The following is a 10,522-nucleotide window of genomic DNA, read 5'->3' as shown; positions in this document are numbered from 1 at the left end:
GTAGCCAGCAGAGGATAAGGTGACTTCAACTGGCCAGCAAGCATGAAGCCTGTGAGTGTGGCCCCCGCCAGGTTGTTCTCAAAGCTCTCAGGGCTGGGAGATTAAACTCCAGTTGGTGGAATGTCTTCCCTGAAAATTCCAGTCACCACATCATCTGAAAAGAGAACAAGAACTTTATTATGTTCTAGCAGAAAGGAGACAACAGTGACAATAATGTAAGTGGGACCATGTTCCTTTTCTGCTCCAAACCCTCCAAAGCAAAAAGACCAGAAAGTACATCAGGAGTTGCCTGGGGCTGGGTACGGGAACAGGCAATGACTACAAGTCAACGCAAGGGATCTCTTTGAGGTGAGACAAATGTTTTTATATTCAGACTGCCATCATGGCTCTAGAAATCTGTAAAGGTACTAAAAAAAAATAATAGTAACAATGAGATATTTGAATGAATTTTATGGTATGTAAAATTCAACCTACAAAAAAAAACCTTTTTTTAAACCTCCTATGCCTCCCTGTCTGCCTCAAAGTTCCAGCTAAAGCCCTGCGAGCAGCTGCAAGGCCCCATGTGATTTCCTGTCCCTGCCCTCCTGCCCCCTGGCTAGCTCTGTTCCAGCCACACTGGTCTGCCTGCCCTTTGTTCTCTCTGCTGCTGGTAAACTGGATTTCTGAGAACAAGTGCACAAAATATCTGTCTCAGAGTGTTTGCCAATATCTGTCGTTAAATAATTATACCATGACCAATTTTATGCAACCAAAGTTTTAAAAATGGGCTTGCAAAGTTCCTGATTAACTGGCTGTGGTGTGCCCCTGTCAGCTGGCTCCTGCCAGCCCTGCTTCAGGCCTTGTTCTCGCTGGCTTCTCTGCCAGGACGTTCTTTCCACAGGGCCCATTGCTTCACCACTCACACAACAGGCCCCTGCTCAGCGCGCCTTCCACCATGGCCCTAACCCCCACTGGATGGAGTCTCCTCCCATCCAACACTTCTCACCTCCCTTCTCTGCTTAATTTTCATGCTTAGTGTTTATTACTTTTTTAAAAAAACATTTTAATGTTTATTTTTGAGAGAGAAAGAGTACCAGTGGGGAAGGGGCACAGAGAGTGAGGGAAGCCCAGAATCCCCAGCAGGCTCCAGGCACCGAGCTGTCAGTACAGAGCCCGACATGGGGCTCGAACTCATGAGCCTAGAGATCATGACCTGAGCCAAAGTCAGTCACTCAACTGATTGAGCCACCCAGGTGCCACAGTGTTTACCCCTTTCTGACACTCACTGTATTTTATAAAACACATTTTTTCCAGTTTTATTGCCATATGATTGACAGATAAAATTCTATATATTTAAGGTATGTGACATATGTATTACATAAATGGATACTACAATTAAGCTGCTTAATACAACCACCACCTCATGTACTGCCATTCAATAGTTTCTATTCATTCACTTTGCTCTTTGTCCTCTCTCCACCACACACATGCACCCTAGAATATCAACTCCACAAGAACATAGATTTTAGATTTTCAGCTATATCCTCAGGACTTGTAACAGTGCCCAGCCACAATGTAAGAGTTTAATAAACACTTGTGGAGTCGATAAAGAGTACATGAGAACTAATATTTAGTGAACATTTTTTGTCTGCCAGATGTTGCTATGTGTAGAAAGTACAAATTGACCTGTGACATTCTCTGACCTCAGATCACCTTCCTTCCTTAGCCCTAGAAGTGGCTCAAAGTCTTGATGGAAAATGGGTTCCTCCTGGAAAGATGCTTAGGCATCAGCTGCCTTGCTTTGCAGTGGTTAGCATCACACTGGGCATTCATCCTCCGCCATGTTTTGTGCCCTGAGGCTCTGGCTTATGTCCTGGCCAGGCCAGTTTTGCCCCTTTCCCCAGAGGCAGCTCCTATGTCCCTGCCAAGCATCGCCTTAGCAAACCATCTCTTTGGCCTTTAAATTCTATTTCCTTGGTGTCCAGGCCTCTAATGGGTCCCAGGCAACCACTCTTACCTGCAAATCTGCAGCCAGATCTAAAGATACATTCCCTATTCTCAGAGAGGTGGATGCACAGATTACCTGCTTTTCAGGTGACCTGAGGTCACTTTCATTACTATCCATCAGTATTTGATAAGAATCCAGCCACACAGAACTAGAGGCTGGAAATTCTGACAATAATTCTGCTGCTACTGCTAATAATAATAACTGCCTTTTATTTAGTCATTCAACACACATTTTTGACACCTGTTACTTGCTAGGCAACGTAAAGTATAAGGAATTTAAAAGGTGACTAGTACGATGATGAAAAGTAAAGCCTAGAAAGAGACAGAAAGTACCCGAGAAAGGACTGGGCAAATTAACAGTTTTAAGCAAAGTGATCAGGGCAAGGCCATGCTGGGAAAGTGATGTTTGAGCAAAGACAGAACAGAATTAAGCTGAATACACCTGGGTGAAGAGCTGACTTTAGAAGAAACAGATATAGGAAGAAAGGCAGAAGGAAATGGCAGATAAAATTTAATATCTTTATAATCTGCAGCCCAATGACAAATACTGAAGTCAGGCAGATTAAAATGTTTCTCAGGGAACTCCCTACTGTCTTAATGCTAATGCTTCGCTGTTGGGAAAAACCACCTTATGCTGACAATAGCTAGGCCTCCAGTAACCCGGAAGTCTTCTTTAGCATATGGACTCCCAGCTGTATAACCAGTCTCTCCACAGGGTCAGGGGCAGCTCTTTCTGCTGCTGGGTCCTGTCCCCACATTTTAATAAAGTCACCTTTTTGCACCAAAGACATCTTCAAGAAATCTTTCCTGGCTGTCAGCGCTGAACCCCATGCACCCTACCATCACTCCAAAACCTCATCAGTCACCACAAGTGCTCCTGAGGTGGGAGCGGGACTGTCATATTGGAGGAGTGACACGAAGACTAGTGTGGCTGGGGCAGGGAGTGGGAGAGAGGCTAGCAGAGGGGACTGGGGCCAGCTTTCTGCCCTCTGGGTCCCTTGCAGCTCACTTTGCCCGTCAGCTCCTTTAACCCTTCCAACGGCCCTGTGAGTTCTATGCCATTTTACATGTGACAAAACTGGGCCTCAAAAAGGGTGAGTGACATGCCCAAGGCCACACGGCTGGGATTCAAATTCCAATACTTAGACGCAGATCACAGTCTCCCCCTCCCTCCTTTTCCCCATGCCACTCTGGGCCAGGGTGTGTTTTGTTTCTGGTGCTCCCTGTGACCTCCAGCCCCACCCCTGTGCTGGGGCAAGCTCCTCTCAGCAAGTGCAGGACCTCCTGACCCAACAATGGTCATTCTTCTCCAGGGCAACCCTGGTCTCCAGAACCCCAGAGTGTGGAACACCACTGCTCAGGCTGCTGTAGTCCCAGTGTGGCCAGGAAGGGCCTTCATTTCTGCTTCTGGGTTTCTTTAGGACACCGGGCAGCCTCCACGTCCTACTCTGTCACAAAGGGGAACCAGGAGTCTGTTCTTCAGGCCACGACTTCCCTCCTCCAGTGTCCCGGAGTTTGCTGCCCCAGCTTGGCCCCAGTGGGCCTGAGCATAACCAGGCTTCCTGCAGGTATGAGCTTGAGTGAAATGGCAATTCTGATTGATAGGCCCTGCCCTGGCCACGTTCCTTCTGCCAGAATGGTTACAAATTTAAGTGTGGTTGACTGCGAAGATGGTTACACATTAGTATCACCTAAGGGGTCTTAAAAAAGAAAGACTCACCCCACCCCATACAGATGAATAAGATTAGAACCTAACGTGTTTGGGTTCAAGCATCAATATTTTTTTGAGGTTCCCCAAGAGATTCTAATGGGCAGTCATGGTTGAGAATCACTGAAATGCACTGTGGGGTTTGTGTGAGAATCAAATTAGGCCATTTGGTCATACATTCACTGACTTCCACATCTCGACAAGGCATTGTTCTGGGAGGGGGGAAACAGCTGTGAACAAAGGCACTTACAGGAAAAAGTTTAGAAATATAAACTGTGTACACTCAGAAATAATAATACAGAATTTGAAGTAAATGGGGGTGATGTGACAGAATGCTGGAGGCAGGGGCAGTGGGGAGACAGAGTGGCCTGGGAAGATCCCCTCAGATGAGCTGGTATTTGGAACCTGAAAGACCAAAAAAGGCTACAGATCAGGGAAAGGGTGTTCCAGGCAGAGGCAAAGGTCTCCTCAGTGTGTGCCTGAGGAGAGGGAAGGAACCAGCCTGGCTACATGCTGACATAGGAGGGAGAGCCCAGAGCTAAGGTCACAGGAAATGGGATGATGGGTCCTGAAGCTGCCAGCACAGTGTATGTGATGGCAGGCCCCTGGACTTCTCCATAAGGCAGTGATGTGATCTAAGCTGTGTTTTAGAAGGAAATCTCTAAATTCTGGGTGAGGAATGGATTGGGAGGAAAGCAAAGAGAGTAAGTAGAGACGAGGACACTGCTCCAGCTGGACCAGAGATGATGGCTGGCACAGGGGGCTCTCAGTGTCGGAGAACAGGGACATTTAGTGCTCAGAGCAGAGGTGGCAGGTAGCAAGGCCCTCTGCATTAGCTATTCTTATTCAGAAAAGTTTTCCACCATGGCACTCCACCCTGTGTGGGGGTAGGGTGAGAGGGTGGAGCTAAGCTTGGAATTCGTGTGGCTGAGGCTGAGGGTTCCCCAAAGGGACATAGAGGAGCCACCAGGATTGTCAGGCCAGAGCGGGGGTGCAGGAAGAACCAGGGTTCCCGGGCAGGAGCAGGGTCTGGGTGGTGCTGAGGGCAGAGTGTCAGGGGGTGAGTCAGAAGGAGGTCCAGAGTTTGAGGAGGAACTCTGTGATGAAGTAAGGCTTAGCTGTGGCCTGACAGGGTCGCAGGCAAGACAGCAAAGGGTATGGTGTGGAAAGGGAAGAGAAGAGAAAGAGAGACAGAGAGAGGAGGGGAAAGAGAGATGGGGGAGAGACACAGACAGAGACACAACCTGACTCCTTCCATCTTTTCCTGGAAATGTACATAGTTCACTTTGCACCCTTGAGTCTGCTAAACAAAATTCAACTGGGTACATTTTAAAGATCTTTTTGGCTTTATTCAGGCAGTATCCTATCTAGCAGATGCTTTTTTGTCTTCATATTTCTTTAATTAATTAATAAATTGATTGATTGATTGATTGATTGATTTTAAGAGAGAGAGAGAGTGAGAGTGAGCAAGTGTATTCATGAGCACAAGCAGAGGGAGGATTAGGAAGAGAAGGAGAGAGAGAATCCCAAGCAAGCTCCCTGCTGTCAATACAGAACCCATCTCCGGGCTTGATCCCATAAACTGTGAGATCATGACCTGAGCTGAAATAAGAGTCAGACACTTAACCGACTGAGCAACCCAGGCACCCCTTTGTTGTTTATTTGTTTGGTTTTTTTTTACAAGTATTTCTCAGTTTTGTTATTTGTATATTTATTAAAAATGAAGTGTAATTAACCTACAGTACATTAGTGTCTGGCGTGCAATATGTTTCAAGGTTTCTGTGCATTACTCAGGGCTTGTCATGGTAAGTGTACTCTTAATCCCATTCATCTGTTTGACCCATCCAACCACACAACTCCCCTCTGGTAACCACCAGTTTGTTTTCTGTATTTAAGAGTCTGGATTGTTTGGGGGTTTTTTTGGTCCCTTTTCTTCTTTGTTTATTCATTTGTTTTGTTTCTTAAATTCCACATATGAATGAAATCATACAGTGTTTGTCTTTGTCAGATTTGTTTCACTTAGCCTTATACTCCCTAGGTCCATGCATTGCAAATGGCAAGATTTATTTTTTTTATGGCTGAATAATATTGTTTTATGCACATGCCACATCTTCTTTATCCATTCATCTGTGGATGGATGCTTAGGTTGCTTTCATATCTTGGTTACTGTAAACAATGCTATAATAAACATAGGGTTACTTTATTTTTTCAAAGTAGTGTTTTTGTTTTCTTTGGGTAAATATCCAGCAGTGACATTAGTTGATCACATGGTAATTTCAGTTTTAAATTTTTGAGAAAACTCCACCCTGTTTTCCACACTGGCTGCACCAGTTTGCATTCCTACCAACAGTGCAAGAGGATTTCATTTTCTCTACATCCTTGCCAACACTTAGTTTCCTGTCTTTTTGATTCTAACCATTCTGACAGGTGTGAGGCTGTATCTCATCATGGTTTTTATATTTCCTTTTATTTCCTTGACAATGAATGATATTGAAATCTTTTCATGTGTCTGTTGGACATTTATATGCAGGAATACTCTTGTCAAAGGCCTTTGGGGGAGCCCATAGTAGCCTTAACCAGCCTGGCCTGCACTCCAATGGCCTGCCATCCACTCAGGCCAAATGACTTGCATTGGTTGATTTCATTTTGACTGTGTGGTTCTCTGTCTTTTTTTTTTTTTAATATTTATTTATTTTTGAGAGAGATAGCGAGCGAGCGAGCAAGCAAGGAAGGGCAGAGAGGGAGACACAGTATCTCAAGCAGGCTCCAGGCTCCATGATGTCAGCACGGAGCCCAACATGAGGCTCCAATGCACGAACCTCAAGATCAAGACCTGAGCCAAAATCAGACCCTTAACTGACTGATTCACTCAGGTGCCCTGATTGTGTGGTTCTCACCTAGGGACTGCAAGACAGAATTATCTGGGACTATCAATGACAACACATGGATCTCATTTTGAACTTGATTCAATCAAACTTTAAATTGTGAGATAACTGGGTGAATTTTCATACTGTCTGGATATTTGATAAAATGTTATTGTTCATTCTGCTAAGTAGGATAATGGTATTGGAGTTATGTTTTATTTTAATAAACCTATCTTGGGGCACCTGGGTGGCTCAGTCAGTTAGGTGTCTCACTTTGGCTCAGGTCATGATCTTATGAATTTTGAGTCTGAGCTCCACGTTAGGTTCTGTACTGACAGCTCAGAACCTGGAGCCTGCTTCAGATTCGGTGTCTCTCGCTCTCTCTCTCTGCCTTTTCCCTGCTCATGCTCTCTCTCTCTCTCTCTCTCAAAAATAAACATAAAAAAGTTTTTTAAAAACTATCTTTTAGAGATTCATAATGGATTATTTATGAATGAAATAAAGTAAAACATGGGACTGGCTTCAAAACAGTTCAGGGCAGGAGGTGATAAGAGTATAAATAAGATTGGTGGTGATCGTAATCCTAGATGAGTGACACTGGAGGCACATCAACTAGTCTACTTTTGCATATATTCAAAGTTTGCCAAATATAATTAAAACATACAGATATCTGGGCCCTACCCTGAGTGATTCTGAATTAATTGGTCTGGGTGGAGGCCTAGTTTAAGTACTGTTTAAACAGCTCCCAGTGGGACTGTACTGTGCATCTCAGGATAAGAAGTGCTAATGGAGCACAGGTTCTTTATCACATGCTCACAACTAGCCTGGGAGGTAGGCACTACTCACTCACTCTACAGACAGAGATGCTGAGCTCTAATAGTGGACTTACAAATTTGAGGAGTCCAAGATCTAAGGTATGAGTGAGGTGTGGGGGCATGGGACTGCGGTATGGTGATTTAGACCAGAAGTTTGCTAACTTCTCTGGTAGAGGTGTAGATAATAAATACTTTGGGCATCTTTGGCCACATATGGTCTCTGTTGCAATTACTTCACTTGGCCATTGTAGTTAAAGCAGCCAGACAATAGCAAAAGAATGAGTTGGCTGTGACCTAATAACACTGAATTTATAAGAACAGACAGTGAGCCAGTTTGCTGAACCCTGGTTTAGACCATGGGCATTGGGCTTAGATGTACCTGAGCCCACGTGCTCCTTCATCTACCTGAGGGTGGTTTTATAGGAGTTTCCACCTTGGTGAAGGGGGCATCATAATTGTACCTACACATGCTGTAAGGATTAACAAGATGGTCAACGTAAAGCTCCAATACTAGCTTAATACATAATGATGTTTCTTAGTATTATGGGCTGGCATGGTAACGGGTACTGGGGCTGCAATGGTCAGCAAAGAGTCAGGGTTGGGGTTTCAGTGCAGAGAAGAAACAGAGTAGGGCCCCTGTGATACTGTGATTTGTAAGTGTTAAACAACAAAATCCAGCCTAGTAAATATGAAGATCTACTTGGCTCTATTAAGCAATTCATGACTCAGGCAGCATCCATATCAAGCAGAGAGATACTTCCCAGGGGTTGTACAAAATGGAAGGTTTTTATAGGCAGGAGAATGGGGGAACATATATTAGCAAACAAACAACAACAACAAAAAAGGATTGTTTCACGCCAGAACATATTTTTGGGGGAAGGAGAAATCAGGTTTTTATGTATTTGATTTTCTGTGTTTTTTTTTTGTTTTGTTTTTTAATCATGCAGATTATCTTACTACTCCTAATCAAGAAATTTTAGGTTGACTTTTAAAAGGTCACATACCTTATCTACAATGGAATATTACACAGCCATCAAATAGAATGAAACCTTGCCATTTGCAACAACTTGGATGGAGCTGAAGTGTATTACACTAAACGAAATAAGTCAGAGAAAGACAAATACCATATGACCACACTCTCATGTGGAATTTAAGAAACAAAACAGATGAACATGTGGGAAGGAGAAAAAATAGACAGAGAAGGAAAGAAACTTAAAGACAGACTCTTAAAGATAGAGTACAAACTGGGTGTTGATAGAAGGAGGTGGGTGGGGGCTGGGCTAGATGAGTGATGGGTACTAAGGAAGGGAGCTTGTTAGGATGAGCACTGGGTGGTTTAAGTTATGAATCACTGAATTCTATATCTACCTCCTTGACCTCAACCGCAGCAATTTCTTACTTGACACATCTCCAAAGGCAAGGGAATCAAGAGCAAAAATAAACTATTGGGACCTCATCAAGATAAAAAGCTTCTGCACTGCAAAGAAAAGAATCAATAAAACTAAAAGGCAACCAGCTGAATGGGAAATGATAGTTGCAAATGACATATCGGATAAAGGACTAGTATCCAAAATCTACAAGGAACTCATCAAACTCCACACCTGAAAAACAAACAATCCAATGAAGAAATGGGCAGAAAACATGAACAGACACTTCTCCAAAGAGGACATCCAGATGGCCAACAAACACCTGAAACGATGCTCAGCGTCACTCATCTTCAGGGAGATACAAATCAAAACCACACTGAGATACCACCTCACACTGGTCAGAGTGGCTGAAATGAACAAGTCAGGAGACTACAGATGCTAATGAGGATATGGAGAAATGGACACCGTCCTACACTGCTGGTGGGAATGTAAACTGGTACAGTTACTCTGGAAAACAGTGTGGAGGTTCCTCAAAAAACTATCAATAAAACTCCCCTATTCTTTCTAAGTTAGTGGTGGAACGTGGAAGAGTGGCTGCCTGCGAAGCAGTAAACCAGCACCTCTGTTTGTTTGCTTTGCCCACAGTTCAACCGCTCCAAACCCACACACTAAGGACGCTGAATCTGTCCACACCCAGCGAAGCGAGACCTTCTGGCTGGGTCCCCCCGATTTGGGTCGATTTTGCGCCTCCAAACAACCTTAGCATGATGTCTTATCTTAAGCAATCACCTTATGCAGTCAATGGACTGAATCTGACCACTTTGGGCATGGACTTGCTGCATCCTTCGGTGGGCTACCCGGGGCCCTGGGCTTCTTGTCCCGCAGCCACTCCCCGGAAACAGCGCCGGGAGAGGACGACGTTCACCCGGGTGCAGCTAGACGTGCTGGAAGCTCTATTTGCTAAGACCCGGTACCCAGACATCTTCATGCGGGAGGAGGTGGCGCTGAAAATCAACTTTCCTGAGTGCAGGGTGCAGGTATGGTTTAAGAATCGAAGAGCTAAGTACCGCCAGCAGCAGCAGCAACAGAATGGAGGTCAAAACAAAGTGAGACCTGCCAAAAAGAAGACCTCTCCAGCTCAGGAAGTGAGTTCAGAGAGTGGAACAAGTGGCCAGTTCACTCCCCCCTCTAGCACCTCAGTCTCGGCCATTTCCAGCAGCAGTGCTCCTGTGTCTATCTGGAGCCCAGCTTCCATCTCCCCACTGTCAGACCCCTTGTCCACCTCCTCCTCCTGTATGCAGAGGTCCTACCCCATGACCTATACTCAGGCTTCAGGTTATAGTCAAGGATATGCTGGCTCAACTTCCTACTTTGGGGGCATGGACTGTGGATCTTATTTGACCCCTATGCATCACCAGCCTCCTGGGCCAGGGGCCACACTCAGCCCCATGGGTACCAATGCAGTCACCAGCCACCTCAATCAGTCCCCAGCTTCTCTTTCCACCCAGGGATATGGAGCCTCAAGCTTGGGTTTTAACTCAACCACTGATTGTTTGGATTATAAGGACCAAACTGCCTCCTGGAAGCTTAACTTCAATGCTGACTGCTTGGATTATAAAGATCAGACATCCTCGTGGAAATTCCAGGTTTTGTGAAGATCTGTAGAACCTTTCTGTGGGTGATTTTTAAATGTACTGGGCTGGACATTCCAGTTTTAGCCAGGCATTGGTTAAAAGAGTTAGATGGGATGATGCTCAGACTCATCTTCTGATCAATGTTCCC

The 10,522-nt window shown here is 44.9% G+C and overlaps 1 protein-coding gene and 1 pseudogene across 1 annotated transcript in view; both read left to right on the top strand.

The window, feature by feature from the left end:
• Positions 1-3,357: 3,357 nt before the first annotated feature.
• The window catches only part of PDILT (protein disulfide isomerase like, testis expressed), a 45,720-nt gene continuing 38,555 nt past the window's right edge, over positions 3,358-10,522 (top strand). The window contains exon 1 of the mRNA XM_029948316.1: positions 3,358-3,554. The gene's annotated coding sequence lies outside the window, so the exon portion shown is untranslated. The remainder of the gene's footprint in view (positions 3,555-10,522) is intronic.
• LOC115299046 lies at positions 9,505-10,402 on the top strand (annotated as a pseudogene).

This window comes from Suricata suricatta, chromosome 8, assembly GCF_006229205.1.
Source record: "Suricata suricatta isolate VVHF042 chromosome 8, meerkat_22Aug2017_6uvM2_HiC, whole genome shotgun sequence".
Classification (NCBI taxonomy): domain Eukaryota; kingdom Metazoa; phylum Chordata; class Mammalia; order Carnivora; family Herpestidae; genus Suricata; species Suricata suricatta.
This window is presented reverse-complemented; position numbering and strand designations above follow the sequence as displayed.